Below are 9,755 nucleotides of genomic sequence, written 5' to 3' on the forward strand. Positions count from 1 at the left end.
TACCTAATGAATCGTTGCATTAATGTAAAAATTGGAAAAACTTTTTCTGACCCTTTTTGTAACTTTTCTGGTGTTCCACAAGGAAGCATTTCAGGACCATTATTATTTATTATATTTATTAACGATATTGTGTTTGCTGTTCCCAACGTCAATGTTTTACTATATGCAGACGATCTTAAGATGTTCCTTGCTATTGAAAATTCAAATCACTGCGAAATACTTCAAGATTCCGTAAACCGTTTTTAGACATGGTGCCATGATAACGAAATGTTTGTGAATGTACAAAAATGTAACTGCATTACTTTCTCTAAGAAAAGGATTCCAATAACTTTTAATTACAAAATAGGTCAAGACAGTGTGCCGTGGTCATCTGTAGTTCGTGATTTAGGAATAATGTTAGACAGTAAACTTATATTATCGTGCCATTTCTACACCATCGTCTCAAAAACATTAAATATGTTAGGTTTTATTCTACGTGCTTCTTCCGACTTTAAAGATCCTTTCTGTCTTAAATCGTTATACTGTGCCCTAGTCCGTCCTATACCAGAATTTGCTTGCGTTGTTTGGTGTCCAAACCAAGTGACCTATATAGACATGATAGAAAAAGTTCAGAAAAAGGTGACTCGCGCTATGTTTTATCGTCTTCCTTGGTCAAACCAAATGCCACGCCCCCCGTACCATGTCAGGTGTCAGTTATTTGATCTCAAAACTTTAGAACACAGGAGAAAGAATGCTCAATGTATTTTCATGCATAAATTACTCAATGGGCTTATTGATGCACCTGAAATTTTAAATCTGATCAGCTTTTCTGCACCTACTAGGGATCTTAGAAGCAGGTCTTTAATCAGGATCCCATTTCGATCTTCTTCATTTGGCGCTAACGACCCTTTAATTAAAATGTGTGTCAGCTACAATAGACTTGAATCATCTGCAGATTTTCATATCCCTGTTTCTCACCTTCGTCAGTTGTAAAGGGCTAGTGTTATTTATGTTTAAGTTGTTTACTAATTAAGAATTTGTATCTGTTATTTAGGCCTATTGCCCGATAAAGTAAATAAATAAATAAATAATAAATAATAATAATAATAAATTTCACATAATGATTTATGGAAGACAGTTTGTTGTACAACCCGACCACAAGCCCTTGCTAGCTATATTTGGATCAAAGCGAGGTATTCCACAATATACGGCAAATCGCCTCCAACGATGGGCGCTTTCAATGCTAATGTATGATTTCCGTATCGAACACTGCAAAACAGACAATTTTGGACATGCAGACATTCTGTCCAGATTAATTAATTCACATGTAAAGGAAAATGAGGATTACATCATCATATCGATCGAAACAGAAACCGTTATATGCAACACAGTGGAGCAAGCAATTGAACATCTGCCGGTAACAAACAAAATGATAGCAGACGTAACTAGCAAAGACGACACATTAAAAAAAAATAATACAGTATGTTAATCACAGGTGGCCTAAAAACAGCACTCAATCAGAACCACCGGAAATCATGCAGTTTTTTGCCCGCAGAGACTCGATTTATTCTGCTCAAAAAATTTTGATGCACCATGATCGAATAATTATTCCAACAAAGTTGCAAAGAAGAGTCCTACATCAGCTACACAAAGGGCATCCGAAAATTGCTCGCATGAGATCATTAGCGCGCACCATCGTTTATTGGCCTAATATAGATCAACACAACTCCACACTTGTGCAAAATTGCCATGTGCTTCGGTAGCAAAAACTGACACCAAAACCAAGTTGGAATCTTGGCCGAAAACCCGTGGCAAAGAGTGCATGCAGATTTTGCAGGTCCAATAAATGGCACATATTTTCTTCTAGTGATAGACGCCTACTCCAAGTGGCCGGAAATTATTCCAACTAAGAAAATTACCACATCATAAACCATTTCGAAGCTTCACAACATCTTTAGCCGATTTGGAAATCCGGAGGTCTTGGTAACAGACAATGGCCCTCAATTGACAAGCGATACTTTTTAGACATTTTTTGAGCCAAACGGAATCATACATTTGAAAACCGCTCCATTTCACCCTCAAAATAATGGCCAAGCAGAGAGAATTGTTGACACCTTCAAAAGGGCATTGACTAAAATTCAAACCGGAGAAGAGTTCTAGACGAAGCACTCGACATTTTTCTATCTTACTACCGGTCAACACCTTGTAAAAGTGCTCCGGATAGAAAATCCCCACGTTAACTTCCCAGTCAGACAAATCGGACTTAATTTACCCCTATCTTACCGCTAAATTACCGGTAATTTAAGAGTAATTTAATGGTAAATTAGCAGTCCTTAATTTACCCATTCGAGCAGTTTTGACAGATCCTATTCCTTCCCCTATTTTATTTTTATTTTTGTCGGCCAAATTGTTAATAAATAACACGAAATGTACTATATTACAGTTGAATGCTTTTATTCAATCATTGTCCTTAACTTATACAAACGATTACAATGTATTTTTTAAGCAAACTCGACTTGAACAGCCGCTTCACCCGGAGAAGGTGGTGCACAAATAGCACTAATAAATGCAATTTCTCAGCTGTTTTTTACATTTTACAGTTTTAAACACACCACCGATGTCTTCTTCCACTAAAAGATCAATTAAAAAATACTCTTTTTGTTCTAATTTACATCTTTTCACTGACAACAAACGACAACACTTCGTACCGCTAAATTGTTCTTAAATTACTGTTATGACAGACACAAAACTGCTCGAATGGGTAAATTAACAGAAGGCTGTCTGACTGGGTTGTACTAAAACATCCGATGAGGACGTCATTGGAACTTCTTCGTCCACCCACTAGTTTTTCAAAGAAGCAAAACAACCCGCAAGATCATCAGTACAACACCAAGCATGGAGCAAAGCAAAAACACTTCTAAGTAAAGGATAAAGAATATGCCTAAGTCCACCATTCTAACACTTGGACCTGGGTTGCAGGCGAAATTTTGGAAAGAATTGGTAGCGTCATGTACAACGTATGGCCGCCTGAACGCCAGCGCCTTATCTGTTCCAGATAAGATTAAAGAAGTTCCAGAAGTTGCAGCAATGGCGCGTTAAACGGTGGGCGGACTGGGCGGCCGCCAGGGGCCCCGGCGATCTAGGGGGCCCCGTCATTGTGGATGTTCGACTTCGTCGTTCGACGTTCGACAATAAGAACGCTGCGACACGCGCGCACAGCTCAAATCAATACCTCATCGTCGTTGGCGCAAAGTATTGGGCAGAGCGAGAAACCGTCAATTTTTGCTGGTGTGGGTGGCCTGTGCACGAGACACCCAAACCCAAAACCACGCGGAGCAACTTGCTGCTAAAATGGAATGCACAGAACGCTGCGCTTTCGGTGAATATCAATACACCGGCTCGTAGCCGGTAAAATTAGCAGGAAAAATTGACTAACATCAAACAAGCAACGGTGCTCCAGTGGGTAGAGGTTTCATTCAAGAAACGATTCCATCGATATCGATGTGTGCGCTTTTCAATTTGGCTTGGATGAAACGTGCCTGTGCTTGTCTGGGGGCCCCTTTGCCCCTTTGCAGATGTGTGCCGAAAACAGACAGCTATTTTCACGCGAAAAATGGTATTCACATCTCAAGCCTGCTTTTAACCCAAAACCTTAAATTTTCACGCGGGGCCCTACTCAACTTTTGTGGTCAACTGACAAATAGGGGAAATCGGGAAGGGGTGGTATTCATATGTCCAAAAAGGATCTGGGCCATGTTAATATTAAAATGATGTTTTATCACTATTTACATACAATTTTTTACGTGAAGACAAGATAAAAAACCGTTACAGCTATATTGAAGCCAAAACTCAAAGGTGGTTTACGGGGCCCCAACGATTATGTGGACTCTTCGATGAAGGGGCCCCGTCGGTAAGGGCCCCGTCGGTACAGGGTCCCCGTTAATAAGGGGCCCCGTGCATTTGGTGTCTTGGTGTGGATGGTCGGTGCACGAGCTCACCAAAAAAAAACGCAGAGACACTTGCTGCTAAAATCCAATGCACGGAACACAGAACAGAACGCTGCGTTTAACCACAAAGAAAACCCGTTTCAACAGCCACAAGCACACATACACAGACACACAGACAAACATTTAAAGGCCCCTAAACAAAATTTCAATACATCGGCTCGTAGGCGGAGAAATTAGCAGGAAAAACTGACACCAAGCTCGAGTCGCTAAAAAGCCTAGGAAGGTCGTTTGGTCAACGGTGCTTCAGTGGGTTGAGGTTTCATTCGAGAAATGGTTAAATCGATGTCATTGTGAGCGCTCTTGGCTGGGATGAACCGTCCTGTTCTTGTATACGGGGCCCCTGCTACCGCTTTGCGATTGTGTGCCGAAAGCAGACAGCTGTTTCACACGAAAAATGGTATTCACATTCCTGGCCTGGTATAGTGGATTGTGTGTGTTTTTAATGCAAAAACTAAAATTTTCATTCTTGACCCTAATCGAACACATCAAGTTTGTGGACCGAAGAGAAGGGGAAATGGGAAAGGTTTCAGTTAGAAGGAAGGGGGGGAGGGTATAAAAATACTCAAGGAACCTTTTGACCATGTTCATTTATATATGGTTTTTATCGACTATTCCAATTTTTGCGAATACAACAAGACCAAAAACCGTTACAGCTGCATCTACATACAGTCATATACAGCCATAATACGAAGAACAATCTCCATTGCCTCGGCCATTTGGGGGCCCCGTTGATGATCCCGTCGATTGAGGGGCCCCTTCCATTTGGTGTTGTCAACCCAATATGCCCCCATTTTCCCTCCGGGGGTTATGTTTACAATCAGATTTACTATTACTACCAGACCTATCAGAAGCATATTTATTTTAATTATCAGAAGCATTTTACTATCAGAAGCAGAAAACATTTGCCTTTTGAACATGTGCAATATTTTTACCTTAGTTGGAAGCGCAGAACGCTGCGATACATGCCCACAGCTCAAAACAATACCATTTCATCATCGTTGGCCCAAAGCGTTGCATCAAATGCATTGAACGCTACGCACGAATTGGGTAAAGCGAAAATCCGTTACAAGAGATGCCTCACGCAAACTACAAGGACATACGACATTAAAAGGCTGCGAAACCGATCTCAACACAACGGTTCGTAGCCGTAGAAATTTGCAAGAAAAATTGGCTGACACCAAGCACGCTCTTTTTATCTGTTGAGGTTTCATTCAAGAATCGATGCTGATGTCGATGTGTGCGCTTTTTAATTTGGCTTGTGTCTATGTTATCTCGCAAAAACTAAGAACTCGTGCCCCGGCTAACCTTTGGGGCCCCAGTCAAAATTGTGGACTGGACGAAGTGATGGTAGAAAGGCAAGCTGTTGAAGGGTTTGGGTCAATATTGGAAGGGTCGACGGAAAGGAAACATCGATATGAATGATCGCGTAAAATTTAAAAATCGCGCAAAGTCCGGCCCGAGAAAATATTTAACCGATTTTGAAAGATAGGAAGATCCTATTCATTAAAAATTAACTGAACATATTTTAATATGACAATTCATATCGTTGAACTCTTCCAAATTTGATCACCATAACATGGATTGTCGGACCAATCAATATGGTCAAATTTGAGGATAAATTAGAAAATAGAAACGAATAATTCCATAAAAACCTGACTGTTGATTTTACGAGAACAATGGTTACACACTGTTATGTATGTGAACGCAGGATAAGTGACAGACGTCAACAGCTGTCATCCAAGCAGACCACGCCGCTTACGTCCGCGCTTTTTGGACTCTCTTTTCTCTCCGATTGCCATTGTTATCGCGTATAAAACGAATTGTGTAAACTCGAAGTATTTTTTTTCTAATAAACCAGTGAACTCACAACAGTAAATACAGAACATTTGGTGTCAGAAGTTCCGGATTTACGGTCCACAGTCTGTAACGTACATTACCCTTGTGAGAGATTCACTGTGAGAAGAAAAACTTACTTTAAAATGACGACACTAGATCCATCGTCTATGGCTGCGCTATCCCACATGATCGCGGAAGCCCTAAAAACAGCCATCGGATCAGCGGCAGGGGAAGCACGCCAAGATGCAACACCGTCGACGTCACGGGCACCGTCATTTTCTCATCCAGCTTATCGCACCACCGAAGGGACCATCTGCGACTATTTCGACCGAATGGAATGGGCCCTGCAGCTGAACGGTATCCCTACCGAAAAGTATGCCGATTACGCGAGAGTCCACATGGGAGCCGAGTTAAACAACGCGCTAAAGTTCCTGATTGCACCGAAGCTACCGCAAGAGATTCTGTACAAGGATCTCCGGAAAACGCTCGAAACGCATTTTGACAAACAGCGCAATAAGTCGAAAGCATCAAGTTCCGGCAAATTACGCAGCAGCAAGGAGAAAGCATCGCACAATTCAACTACGCCTGAAGCAGGGAGCTGCTCATTGTGATTACGGAGAGTTCTTGGACCGCATGCTCATCGAACAATTGCTACACGGACTAATGGAACGTGGTATTTGCGACGAGATTATCGCAAAGAATCCAGTAACATTTAAAGATGCATGTGAGATCGCCAGCACGCTGGAAGCAACACACAACACCGCGCAGGAGGTTAACGCAGGGATGCCGTCCGTCGAATCAACGAATAAGTTGGGTTACGAGCAGCCGAAGACAAAGAAGACACCTGCATCTCGTGCTACGTCGAAGCCCAGCAAGTCAACGCGGCGAGAAACGTCCCAAGGTAAACCAAAACAAGGTACAACAAATCCAGGTATGTGCAATGGTTGTGGTGGAAACCACCTCCGAAATCAATGTCGTTTTCGTGATGCTCGTTGCAACACGTGCAACAAAAAGGGACACATTTCTAAAGTGTGTAGATCTCGGAAAACTAACCACGACGAAGATTCTATTAATCCCGTAAACACCCGCCCAGAAGCCTCCATCGATTACGTACAAACGCTAAATGCCCTACAAACAACTTCGCCATCCGGGAAGAAAATGGTAGAAGTTACGATCGATGGACATCCTTTACACATGGAGCTTGACACAGGAGCCCCATGCGGTATTATTTCGGAAGCAAAGTTGAAAACAATTAAAAAACAATTCCGTTTACTTCCATCCGAACGACAGTTTTCTAGCTATTCAGGTCACACACCTGTTTAGGACGTTTGCCAGTCAACGTAGCCATGGGGTCTGCAAATAGAAAACTAAACGTTTATGTTGTTTCGGGAACATCCGAGCCGTTATTCGGTAGAGAATGGATCGCGCAGTTTTCAGATCAGATCGATATAAATTCCATGTTTGCTCCTAATGTTTCTGTCCAATCAGTCACTGACACAGAACCATCAGCCATTCAAAAATCGAAACTCAATGATCTTTTGGAAAATTTTCGAGAAGTTTTTAGCGATACCCCTGGAAAGCTAATTGGTCCTCCGGCAAAAGTACATCTAAAGCCTGGCGCCACACCTATTTTTTCTAAGGCTAGAGAGGTGCCACTTTCTCTGCGAGAGCGTTACGCAGCAGAAATCAACAAAAAGATTGCAGCAGGTTTTTACGAAAGAGTTGACTACTCCGAATGGGCTTCACCCACACACATCGTTGTTAAAAAGAACGGAAACATCAGAATTACGGGTAATTACAAACCGACTGTTAATCCTCGTATGATAGTCGATGAACACCCCATCCCGAAGGTCGAGGACATTTTTAACAAACTCAAGGGAGCTGCCTTCTTTTGTCATCTCGATTTAACCGATGCATACACGCACCTTCCTATAGACGATGATTTCAAGCACGCCCTTACGCTAAACACTGTTACACATGGTCTCATCCGACCGACCAGAGCAGTGTATGGAGCCGCCAATATCCCAGCAATATGGCAAAGGCGTATGGAAAGCGTTCTGCAAGACCTAAACAACGTGGTCAATTTTTACGACGACATAATCGTAGCCGCAGCCAATTTCGACAACCTGCTCGAAACCCTCAAAGGTACACTACAGAAACTGAAAGATAACGGACTCCGGCTTAATCGAGCGAAATGTGTATTTGCTGTTCCTTCGTTAGAGTGTCTTGGTCACAAGATCGATCGCCATGGGTTGCACAAATCCGACAAACACATTGCCGCAATCCGTGATGCTCCACGTCCAAACACCCCGGAAGAGCTGCAGCTATTTTTAGGCAAAGCTACCTATTACAGTTCGTTCATTCCGAACCTTTCAACACGAGCTCGTAGCTTACGTGATTTGCTCACAGCGCTGACATTCGAATGAAATGACGACGCGGATGAAGCCTACCAAGATATTAAGGAAGCGCTAATCTCTCCGCAAGTCTTGGTACAATACGATCCTACACTTCCCGTCATCTTAGCCACGGATGCCAGCAAAACCGGTTTGGGAGCCGTACTATCACACCGATTGTCTGACAGAACGGAACGCCCCATAGCTTATGCTAGCTGCACGATGTCCAAAACAGAGCAAAAGTATCCGCAGATAGACAAAGAGGCGTTAGCAATCGTGTGGGCAGTGAAAAAGTTCTTTCACTATTTGTATGCACGTAAATTTACTTTAGTGACGGACCATAAACCGCTAACACAAATTCTACACACCGAGAAATCCCTTCCAACGTTGTGTATTAGCAGAATGGCGAATTATGCTGACTACTTGGCACACTTCAACTTCGATGTTGTATTCAAGCCTACGAATCTCAACACGAACGTTGACTACTGTTCGAGAATTCCGAACAATTCTAATGTCAACCAATTCAAAGACGAGGGAAGAAGCTCAGGCGACGATTTTGAAAAATTTGCGCATGTCCAAATCGAATAACTGCCAGTTAGAGCAGAGCACATTGCTCGAGAAACGCGCAAAGATCCTCACCTAGGAAAAATCCTTCAACACGTTGAGCAAGGTCAAAACCTCGGACAATATGGATACAAAGCACCCGAATCGAAGTACACAATCGCAGCCAACTGTTTACTCTTTGAGCACCGAGTAGTCATACCAAGCACACTACGTCAAGCCATTCTTAACGATTTGCATGTGGCACACTTTGGCATCGTTAGGATGAAAGCCTTAGCCCGATCATATGTCTACTGGCCCGGCATCGACGCCTCTAGTACTGATAGGTTGATAACAGGGCGTTTGTATTCGCCGTTTTCAACTTTAATCTTTGCGGATCTAACTTGCCCGTCTTTAGCGGGATAAACTTCTACTACCCGGCACTTTAACCACCTACCCACGCGTTGTTCGTCTGGGAAGACGACTATGTCATCAGGTTGTATTGGGTCTGAGCGTTCTATCCACTTTTCTCGTTTGGCTAATGTTGGGAGGTACTCCTTGAACCAACGTTCCCAATAGTTTTGGGTGATAACTTGTGCCTTCTTCCAGTTGTTTCTGCTAGCTTCAGCTGCTGAAATCCCGGCTGGCGTAGGTTCGGCCTCTCCGGAACACCCTATCAAGAAGTGAAACGGTGTGAGAGGTTCGTCGTCTTCAGTTTCGAGGGGGATGTGAGTAAGAGGTCTATTATTGAGAATAAATTCGATCTCGATAAAGGCCGATCTTAATACTTCTTCTGGCATATTATCATTATTTGGCAGCAAGCTCTTGACCTCTCGGACCATTCTCTCCCATACACCTCCAAAGTGAGGCGCGGCCGGGGGATTGAAGTGCCATTTGATACCGTTGGTTGCACATCTTTCGATGAGTTCCGTTATTTGCCTGTTTGCCCCAACGAAGTTTGTACCATTGTCACTGTATATGTGACAAATCTTTCCACGCC

This window comes from Anopheles gambiae, chromosome 2, assembly GCF_943734735.2.
Source record: "Anopheles gambiae chromosome 2, idAnoGambNW_F1_1, whole genome shotgun sequence".
In the NCBI taxonomy this organism is placed as follows: Eukaryota; Metazoa; Arthropoda; class Insecta; order Diptera; family Culicidae; genus Anopheles; species Anopheles gambiae.